Source organism: Neophocaena asiaeorientalis, unplaced genomic scaffold, assembly GCF_003031525.2.
Source record: "Neophocaena asiaeorientalis asiaeorientalis breed wild unplaced genomic scaffold, Neophocaena_asiaeorientalis_V1.1 scaffold19, whole genome shotgun sequence".
Classification (NCBI taxonomy): Eukaryota; Metazoa; Chordata; class Mammalia; order Artiodactyla; family Phocoenidae; genus Neophocaena; species Neophocaena asiaeorientalis.
The window spans coordinates 3,130,954-3,140,772 of record NW_020173388.1 but is presented as its reverse complement, the minus strand read 5'-3'; the positions used below and the strand labels follow the sequence as shown (position 1 = coordinate 3,140,772).

At 39.3% G+C, this 9,819-nt stretch overlaps 1 pseudogene; it reads left to right on the top strand.

The window, feature by feature from the left end:
* LOC112400762 (RE1-silencing transcription factor-like) overlaps positions 1-6,261 on the top strand; it is an 8,992-nt pseudogene extending 2,731 nt beyond the window's left edge.
* The last annotated feature ends 3,558 nt before the right edge of the window (positions 6,262-9,819 follow it).

Genomic DNA, 9,819 nt, shown 5'->3' with positions numbered 1-9,819 from the left:
TTTTTTTTTTTTTGAGGTCCACGGGCCTCTCCCGCTGCGGAGCACAGGCTCTGGACGCACAGGCTCAGTGGCCATGGCTCACGGGCCCAGCCACTCTGCGGCATGTGGAATCCTCCCGGACCGGGGCATGAACCCACATCCCCTGCATCGGCAGGCAGACTCCCAACCACTGCACCACCAGGGAAGCCCAAGGGGCCTCATTTTTTAAAAGCAGTGTTTGTAACTACTGATAGTTACGTTAACATTTTCCTGATGTGAATTGGTACCTTTGAGGACTGATTACTGGTCTGAACAAAATGGTTAGGGTAACCTAGTACTCTACTCTGTATCAGAAGTGAAAAGGGGCTCTGGAATGCTGTTTGCATCAGATCCCTTTTGCAGTAGTTGTCACTCTGCAGGACTGAACCCCATGCTGAAGTGAGTCATACTGAGGAGAGGAATTGATGTTGCTTTGCTTAAGTGGTAGACATAAACAAGAAAACTTGCAGATGAAATTCCATTATAAGAAAGACCATGTGTAGCAAGATTCCTAAGCTCTAGTAGATGGCTTCTGTGTAATTTAAAGCTTTAAAATCTAGTTATGTAAAAGAATTTGCAATCTCTTTGGAATTTGTTATCATCTGTGATTGATTGTCTCCAGGCTTCAAAACCATTTTATTACAAAAGTAAAAAAGTACACATACTTCACAATTACATGGCATAGGAAATGAGAGTTACTTGGGAATTCTACACCATTAATCACGTAACAGTTTTAATTAAACAAACTGTTAGACTAAACTAACCTCACCTGCAATATCATAAAACAAATCCCAGATACCATATATTCTTTAGCCCTAAGTACTTTATGTCCTTTCACAGTTTTGTGAAAACCTTGGGGCCTAATTTAGAATCGGCCATAATCTGTAGAGCTTTCAGGTAGTAACTGTGACATATGGTAAAAGTGCATGACTTGTATGTGTACACCTTTATGAATTTTTTAAAATTGAGGTATTATTGACAGTGATGAAGTTTTACAAATATATATACTCATAGCCACCATGCAAGTCAGCATAAGGAATATTACCAGTGTTGGGACTTCCCTGGTGGTTCAGTGGTTAAAACTCTGTGCTCCCAATGCAGGGGGCCTGAGTTTGATCCCCGGTCAGGGAACTGGATCCTGCATGCCGTAGCTAAAAGATTCCCGCATGCCGCAACTAAGATCCAGTGCAGCCAACTGAATAAATAAATAAATATATTTTTAAAAAGTATTAAAAAAGAGAATATGACCAGTGTCTTTGTCTTATTAAATTTTGATTTTTTGGTGTCAGTTATATTTTGATACTTTCAAAATTGTTGAGTCACTGAACAGTTTAAAAATTTTCCCCAAAATCTAAAAATGTTTTCAATAATAAGTCTAAATTAGTTGATTTAAGAAATTTTTAGAATTAAAAAAAAAAGGAAAATGGAGAGGACTGGGAAAATTTCAGTTTTGTTGTATATTTTCAATTTTTTATGTATACTTTTTAAAAAATAGGATCTCTACTTTTTGCCATTTCTTAATTTTACAGTGGTTTCTTTTCACTTAATTACTGTCTAGGTGACTAATTTTAATGGCTGTATTTTATATATGTCATCGTTCATTACTTAACTTTTTCTCCACATTAAAGTTGCTATTTCCACAATAAGGTTATGACTTACATAGCTAACATTGGTTGTACATATTTCATTTTAGTGTTAAACTTATTTGGTCTTAATACATTTTTTACTTAAAAAAATTTTTTTATTTATGTGTTTTTTAAATTAATTAAATGTTTTGGCTGCGTTGGGGCTTGGTTGCTGCACACGGGCTTTCTTTAGTCGCGGTGAACGGGGGCTACTCTTCACTGTGGTGCGCGGGCTTCTCATTGCGGTGGCTTATCTTGTTGCGGAGCACAGGCTCTAGGTGCGTGGACTTCAGCAGTTGCAGCATGTGGGCTCAGTAGTTGTGGCTCGCGGGCTCTAGAGCGCAGACTCAGTATTTGTGGCGCACGGGCTCAGTTGCTCCATGGCATATGGGATCTTCCTGGACCAGGGATCGAACCTGTATGCCCTGCATTGGCAGCCGGATTCTTAACCACTGCACCACCAGGGGAGTCCTGGTCTTAATACATTTTTAAAAAAAATATTTATTTTATTTTTGGCTGTGTTGGGTCTTAGTTGTGGCATGTGGGATCTTTCGTTGCAGTGTGTGGGCTTCTCTCTAGTTGTGGTGCAGGGGCTCCAGAGCGCGTGGTCTCTGCAGTTGTGGTACATGGGCTCCTTAGTTGGTGGGGCTCAGATTGCATGGGCTCTGCAGTTGTGGTACACGGGCTCATTAGTTGGTGGAGCTCAGGCTCAGTTGCCCAGTGGTATGTGGGATCTTAGTTCCCGGACCAGGGATCGAACCCACGTCCCCTGCATTGGAAGGTGGATTCTTAACCACTGGAGCAGGAGGGAAGTCCCTGTCTTAATACTTTTAAAAAGCTTTTTCCCCCAGTATTATCTAATTTGTGGTTTTTTAAAAGAAAAAAATTTCAAAACAATTTGTTGGTGTATAAATAGAAGGATAGTATTTATTATGTAAATTCTGAGAGTATCAGTGGTATTAAATGCATGGGTCTGAAAATGGTATTTATGGAAAAATTAATTCATCTAGTGCTGAAGAGCAGAGGAGATAAGAAGCGATCATCAGCAGGAATCACTTGTTTCTTATTTCTCCCTTAGGTAGCCTACTTTTCAGGTTCACTTAGTGGGTGTCTTATGTTCCTGTATTGAGTGCTCAGTGTTAGGTGCTTTCTTCTACTCTCTGCTAATCTTCAGAACAATTTACTGAGGAAGACAGTGTTTACTGAGGGAGAACTTCAGGCTTGATAGCCTAAAGTGATGTGCCCATGGTCACATACAACTAAGATTCAAACTTCTGAATCTCATTTTGTAGGTAATCATCATGGTAGGGGGCTGAGGATTTCCATTTGAGCCTTCAATCAAAAGAGTTTTCATTTTGTGGTTTTGATATCTAACCAGTTCACAAATTTTACTTTAGTGCATTTATTTTTTTCTTAATGTATTTATTTATTTTGGCTGCATTGGGTGTTCATTGCTGTGTGCTGGCTTTCTCTAGTTGCAGCGAGTGGGGGCTACTCTTTGTTGTGGTGTGTGGGCTTCTCATTGTGGAGCACGGGCTCTAGTCGCGCGGGCTTCAGTAGTTGTGGTTCTCGGGCTCTAGAGCGCAGGCTCAGCAGTTATGCACGGGCTTAGTTGCTCCGCTGCATGTGGGATCTTCCTGGACCAGGACTCAAACCTGTGTCCCCTGCATTGGCAGGTGGATTCTTAACCACTGCGTCACCAGGGAAGTCCTCACAAATTCTACTTTAAAAGATGATGTTTTTGCCTATATGTGTGACTGAAAAATTACTAGCGCTTCTAGAGTATTTATGCCTATTTTGGTGAGTTGCACAGGCAGAAGCAATTTATTTCGTTATGAAGAATTTAAAAGTAAATTATCCTTAGTTGATCCTTCATGTTAATCTGTAAGGGTATCAAATTTTTCTTCTGTTAACTTTTTTTGGTAACAGCTTGACTGATACACAATTGATGTACCATACAATTCAATGTAGATTGGCCTGTTCTGAACATTTCATATCAATGGAATCATATAATATGTGGCCCTCAGTGGCTACCTTCTTTCACTTAGTATAATGTCTTCAAGGTTCATCCATGTCCTATGTACAGTACTTGTTTTCCTTTTACTGCCAAATAATACTCTCTTGTATGGATAAGCAACATTTTGTTTATCTGTTCATCAGTTAATGGATTTTTGGATTATTTCCACTTTTTGGATATTATGAGTAATGTTGCTGTGACCATTCTTATACAAGTTTTTGTGTAGACATACGTTTTTATTTCTCTTGGGTAAATATACACCTAGGAGTGGAATTGCTAGGCCATATAGTAATTGTGTTTAATCATTTGAGGGACTGGCAAACTGTTTTCCAGAGTGGCTGCACTGTTTTACAGTCTCACAAGCACTGTATCAGGGTGCCAAATTCTCCACAACCTAACAAATAAATGTTAATATCTGTTACTTTTGATTATAGCCATGTTGGTGGGTGTGAAATCTTCATCTCACTGCGGTTTTGTTTTAATTTGTCTCGTGGCTAATGATACTATGCATCTTTTCATGTGATTATTGGCCAATTATGTATCTTTCTTACAAAAATACATTCAACTTTTTTTTTTTTCGGTATGTGGGCCTCTCCCGTTGCGGAGCACAGGCTCCGGACACGCAGGCTCAGCGGCCATGGCTCACAGGCCCAGCCGCTCCGCGGCATGTGGGATCTTCCCAGACTGGGGCATGAACCCGTGTCCCCTGCATCAGCAGGCGGACTCTCAACCACTGCGCCACCAGGGAAAGCCCACATTCAACATTTTTTAAGCTATCTTAAAATTCATCCAGGCTAAAGTAGGCATTCTGTTACCATGAGCTATTTATGTCTAATCTATAGTACCAGCTAATAACAGCTGAACAGTTATTAGGAACACATTTCACACTTATCACCACATTCTTTTTATTTTTCACTCTGTCTATTCCTTTCCTTGTCTCATGTTATTAAATACATCTGTTACTGTAATGTATAATATAGACAAAATAATAACTGGTGTTTATGTGCCAGGCACAGGGGTTGAATGCTCTACAAGTATTATCTTAAATTCTCACAATTCTAGAAAATGAAGGTAGTGTTACTGTTATAGATGAGGAGGCTTGCCTGAAGTCATACTTATTATCTTGTGGCCAAAAAATAGACAAAAACAAATTGTCAAGGTGTTTTTTTCAGTATATTTTGTGGTTGACAACCCGTGTCCCAAAAACACACATGTTCTGCCTTTGAATCTTAAATTCTTTAGTAGTAAATCACTGGTCTGTTGTTGTCAGCTGGTCGCTGTCCCTGTGGCTTTATGAGTATAATTTAAAACTGACCTGAGTCTGGGACTTCCCTGGTGGCGCAGTGGTTAAGAATCCACCTGCCAATACAAGGGACATGGGTATGAGCCCTGGTCCAGGAAGATCCCACATGCCGCAGAGCAACTAAGCCCGTGCGCCACAACTACTGAGCCTGTGTGCTAGAGCCCGTGCGCCACAACTACTGAAGCCCGCGTGCCTAGAGCCAGTGCTCCGCAACAAGAGAAGCCACCGTAATGAGAAGCCTGTGCACCACAACAAAGAGTAGTAGCTCCTGCTCGCCGCAACTAGAGAAAGCCGCACGCAGCAATGAAGACCCAACGCAGCCAAAAAATACATAAATTTAAAAAAGAAAAAAAACAGCTGACCTGAGTCTTCTATAAAACTTCTAATTATCACTTGAAATTTTTAGCTTAAAACAATAGCCTCCCCATTCAAAAATGTTATTGCTTTAAGCTAACAATTTAAAATGGTAGATTTATCATTTACAAGGATCCAAAAAATTACCCAAGCCATAGCATCAGAAAATTTGGGTACATGGTTTTTTTTTTTTGTTTTTTTGTTTTTTGTGGTACGTGGGCCTCTCACTGCTGTGGCCTCTCCCATTGCGGAGCACAGGCTCTGGACGCACAGGCTCAGCGGCCATGGCTCACGGGCCCAGCTGCTCCGCAGCATGTGGGATCTTCCCGGACCGGGTCATGAACCCGTGTCCCCTGCATCGGCAGGCGGACTCTCAACCACTGCGCCACCAGGGAAGCCCGGGTACATGGTTTTTTTAAGGATAATTCTGATTTTCAGAAGTTGATTGATACCTGATCAAGATAATTTTTCAGTTCTTAATATTTGCTATTACACATGTAGCATTACTGTGAAAATTAAAAGGGTGGTAATTCAGAAAGCCAATGATACTTTTTCTTCAGCAAAGCAGAAATAATGTAGTTATGTGTATTCTGAATTAAATCATTTACTGTTTCAATAAATGATAAAAACTGGCCATTTTGCCAATAATAGGGAGAAAAAATTCTTGGTAAAAAATTTTTGCTCAGTATTGAATAATGTATGTATTGTTAGTGAGAATTGTATTTGCCTTATTTTATTATTTGAACATTAATCATTATATTTTTGTAGGAGAACGTCCGTATAAATGTGAGCTTTGTCCTTATTCAAGTTCTCAGAAAACTCATCTAACCAGACATATGCGTACTCATTCAGGTTGGTAAGAAATCGGAATTTTTCTGTCATTTTTAGTAAACTACCATTATAAGGAAGTTCTTCTAGACCTGGAACTGGGTCATTATTTATGATTTATTTTTAATATAATTTGGATATTTATATACTTTTAATAATTTCAGTGTGTGGCTGCTGGGTTCCAGGGATTCCTACTTAGCTGCTTTCCTGAAATTTGGATTTGTGCTCTTGAGAGTTTATAAGGTTTCTGAGGATTGATTAACAAAAGCCAAACTTTAAGGAATGATTGATAATCCAGGATCCCAATTTATTAACCTATAATAAATAAAATACAGGACTATAACAAGTGAGAGATTTATCCACTCTAGAACTGAAATAATCATTGTCACCATCCAGAATTGGTCCCTATTATGAAGGTATATAGATGGCAAAGTTAAAAAGCCAATATTAGCATAGGTGGTCTTGAATGGATAATTATTTCATTTTGGCCACACTGACCCTTGGGTGGTCCTAGAGATATTGACATGATCCACAACTTCCTTTCCTTTTCTCAGTAGATATGTTACCATTTCATCTTGCATGAAATATTTCGTACTGGAGGAAATACATCCAGTTTGTATTTGCCTTTGTAATATTTTTGTAGGTATCACACTGGATATTTCCCCCATCCTGCTAACATAGGAATTCATTTCCCATTGTGAGCACAGTGAATGTTTGTTAAAGGGAATTGACATCTTACTAAGTTTTTTCACAGACTACTCTTTTTTTTTTTAACATCTTTATTGGAGTGTAATTGCTCTACAACAGTGTGTTAGTTTCTGCTTTATAACAAAGTGAGTCAGCCATACATATACATATATCCCCATATCTCCTCCATCTTGTGTCTCCCTCCCACCCTCCCTATCCCACCCCTCTAGGTGGTCACAAAGCACTGAGTTGATTTCCCTATGCTATGTGGCTGCTTCCCACTAGCTATTGATTTTACATTTGGTAGTCTATATATGAACATGCCACTCTCTCACTTCGTCTCAGCTTACCCTTCCCCCTCCCCATGTCCTCAAGTCCATTCTCTGTCTGCATCTTTATTCCTGTCCTGCCCCTAGGTTCTTCAGAACTTTTTTTTTTTTTAGATTCCATATATATGTGTTAGCATACGGTATTTGTTATTCTCTTTCTGACTTATTTCACTCTGTATGACAGACTGTAGGTCCATCCACCTCACTACAAATAACTCAATTTCATTTCTTTTCTGTGGCTGAATAATATTCCATTGTATATATGTGCCACATCTTCTCTATCCATTCATCTGTCGATAGACACTTAGGTTGCTTCCATGTCCTGTCTGTTGTAAATAGAGCTGCAGTGAACATTGTGGTACATGACTCTTTTTGAATTATGGTTTTCTCATGGTATATTCCCGGTAGTGGGATTGCTGGGTCGTATGGTAGTTTTATTTTTAGTTTTTTTCTTTAACTTTTTAAAAAAAATTTATTTTATTTATTTATTTTTGGCTGCATTGGGTCTTTGTTGCTGCGTGTGGGCTTTCTCTAGTTGCGGTGAGCAGGGGTTACTCTTTGTTGCGGTGAGCAGGCTTCTCATTGCAGTGGCTTCTCTTGTTGTGGAGCATGGGCTCTAGGCACACGGGCTTCAGTAGTTGTGGCTTGTGGGCTTTAGAGCGCAGGCTCAGTAGTTCTGGAGCACACACTTAGTTGCTCTGCGGCATGTGGGATCTTCCTGGACCAGGACTCGAACCCTTGTCCCCTGCATTGGCAGGCAGATTCTTAACCACTGCACCACCACGGAAGCCCTATTTTTAGTTTTTTAAGGAATCTCCATACTGTTCTCCATAGTGGCTGTATCAATTTACATTCCCACCAACAGTGCAAGAGGGTTCCATTTTCTCCACACCCTCTCCAGCATTTATCCTTTGTAGATTTTTTTGATGATGGCCATTCTGTGAGGTGATACCAAATTGTAGTTTTGATTTGCATTTCCCTAATGATTACTGGTGTTGAGCATCCTTTCATGTGTTTGTTGGTGATCTGTATATCTTCTTTGGAGAAATGTCTGTTTAGGTCTTCTGTCCATTTTTGGTTTGGGGTGTTTGTTTTTTTGATGTTGAGCTGCATGAGCTGCTTGTAAATTTTGGAGATTAATCCTTTGTCAGTTGCTTCGTTTGCAAATATTTTCTCCCATTCTGAGGGTTGTCTTTTCATCTTGTTTATGGTTTCCTTTGCTATGCAAAAGCTTTTAAGTTTCAGTAGGTCCCATTTGTTTATTTTTGTTTTTATTTCCATTTCTCTAGGAGGTGGGTCAAAAAGGATCTTGCTGTGATTTATGTCATAGGGCGTCCTGCCTGTTTTCCTATAAGAGTTTTATAGTGTCTGGTCTTATGTTTAGGTTTTTAATCCATTTTGAGTTTATTTTTGAGTATGGTGTTAGGGAGTGTTCTAATTTCATTCTTTTACATGTAGCTGTCAGTTTTCCCAGCACCTCTTATTGAAGGGGCTGTCTTTTCTTCATTGTATATTCTTGCCTCTTTTATCAAAAATAAGGTAACCGCATGTGCTTGGGTTTATCTCTGGGCTTTCTATCCTGTTGCATTGATCTATATTTCTGTTTTTGTGCCAGTACCATACTATCTTGATTACTGTAGCTTTGTAGAGTGTTCTGCCTATGATTTCCTCTAAGATTTTTACAGTGTCTGGCCTTAAATTTAAGTCTTTTATTCATTTTGAGATTATTTTTGTGTATGGTGTTAGGGAGTGTTCTAAATTCATTCTTTTACATGTAGCTGTCTAGTTTTTCCAGCACCACTTATTGATGATGACATCTTTCTTCATTGTATATTCTTGCCTCTTTTATCAAAAATAAGGTAACCGCATGTGCTTGGGTTTATCTCTGGGCTTTCTATCCTGTTGCATTGATCTATATTTCTGTTTTTGTGCCAGTACCATACTATCTTGATTACTGTAGCTTTGTAGTATAGTCTGAAGTCAGGGAGTGGTTTTGGTATCAGGGTGATGGTGCCCTTGTAGAATGAGTTTGGGAGTGTTCCTCCCTCTGCTATATTTTGGAAGGGTTTGAGAAGGATAGGTGTTAGGTCTTCTCTAAATGTTTGACAGAATTTGCCTGTGAAGCCATCTGGTCCTGGGCTTTGTTTGTTGGAAGATTTTTAATCCCAGTCTCAATTTCAGTGCTTGTGATTGGTCTGTTTCTATTTTTTATTTCTTCCTGGTTCAGTCTCGGAAGGTTGTGCTTTTCTAAGAATTTGTCTGTTTCTTCCAGATGGTCCATTTTATTGGCATATAGTTGCTTGTAGTAATCTCTCATGATCCTTTGTATTTCTGCAGTGTCAGTTGTTACTTCTTTTTCATTTCTAATTCTATTGATTTGATTCTTTTCCCTTTTTTTCTTGATGAGTCTGGCTAATGGTTTATCATTTATCTTCTTAGGACTACTCCTTTTAAGATTAAAAAAATATTTTCTTAAGCAAAAATTATTTTCCTCTCACCAAATACTTGATGGTTACTATGGAGGCACTTTTTTTTTTTTGGCTGCACATCTCTCAGGATCTTAGTTCCCCGACCAGGGATTGAACCTGTACCCCATGCAGTGGAAGCGCAGAGTCCTAACTGCTGGACCACCAGGGAATTCCGTGGAGGCACTATTTA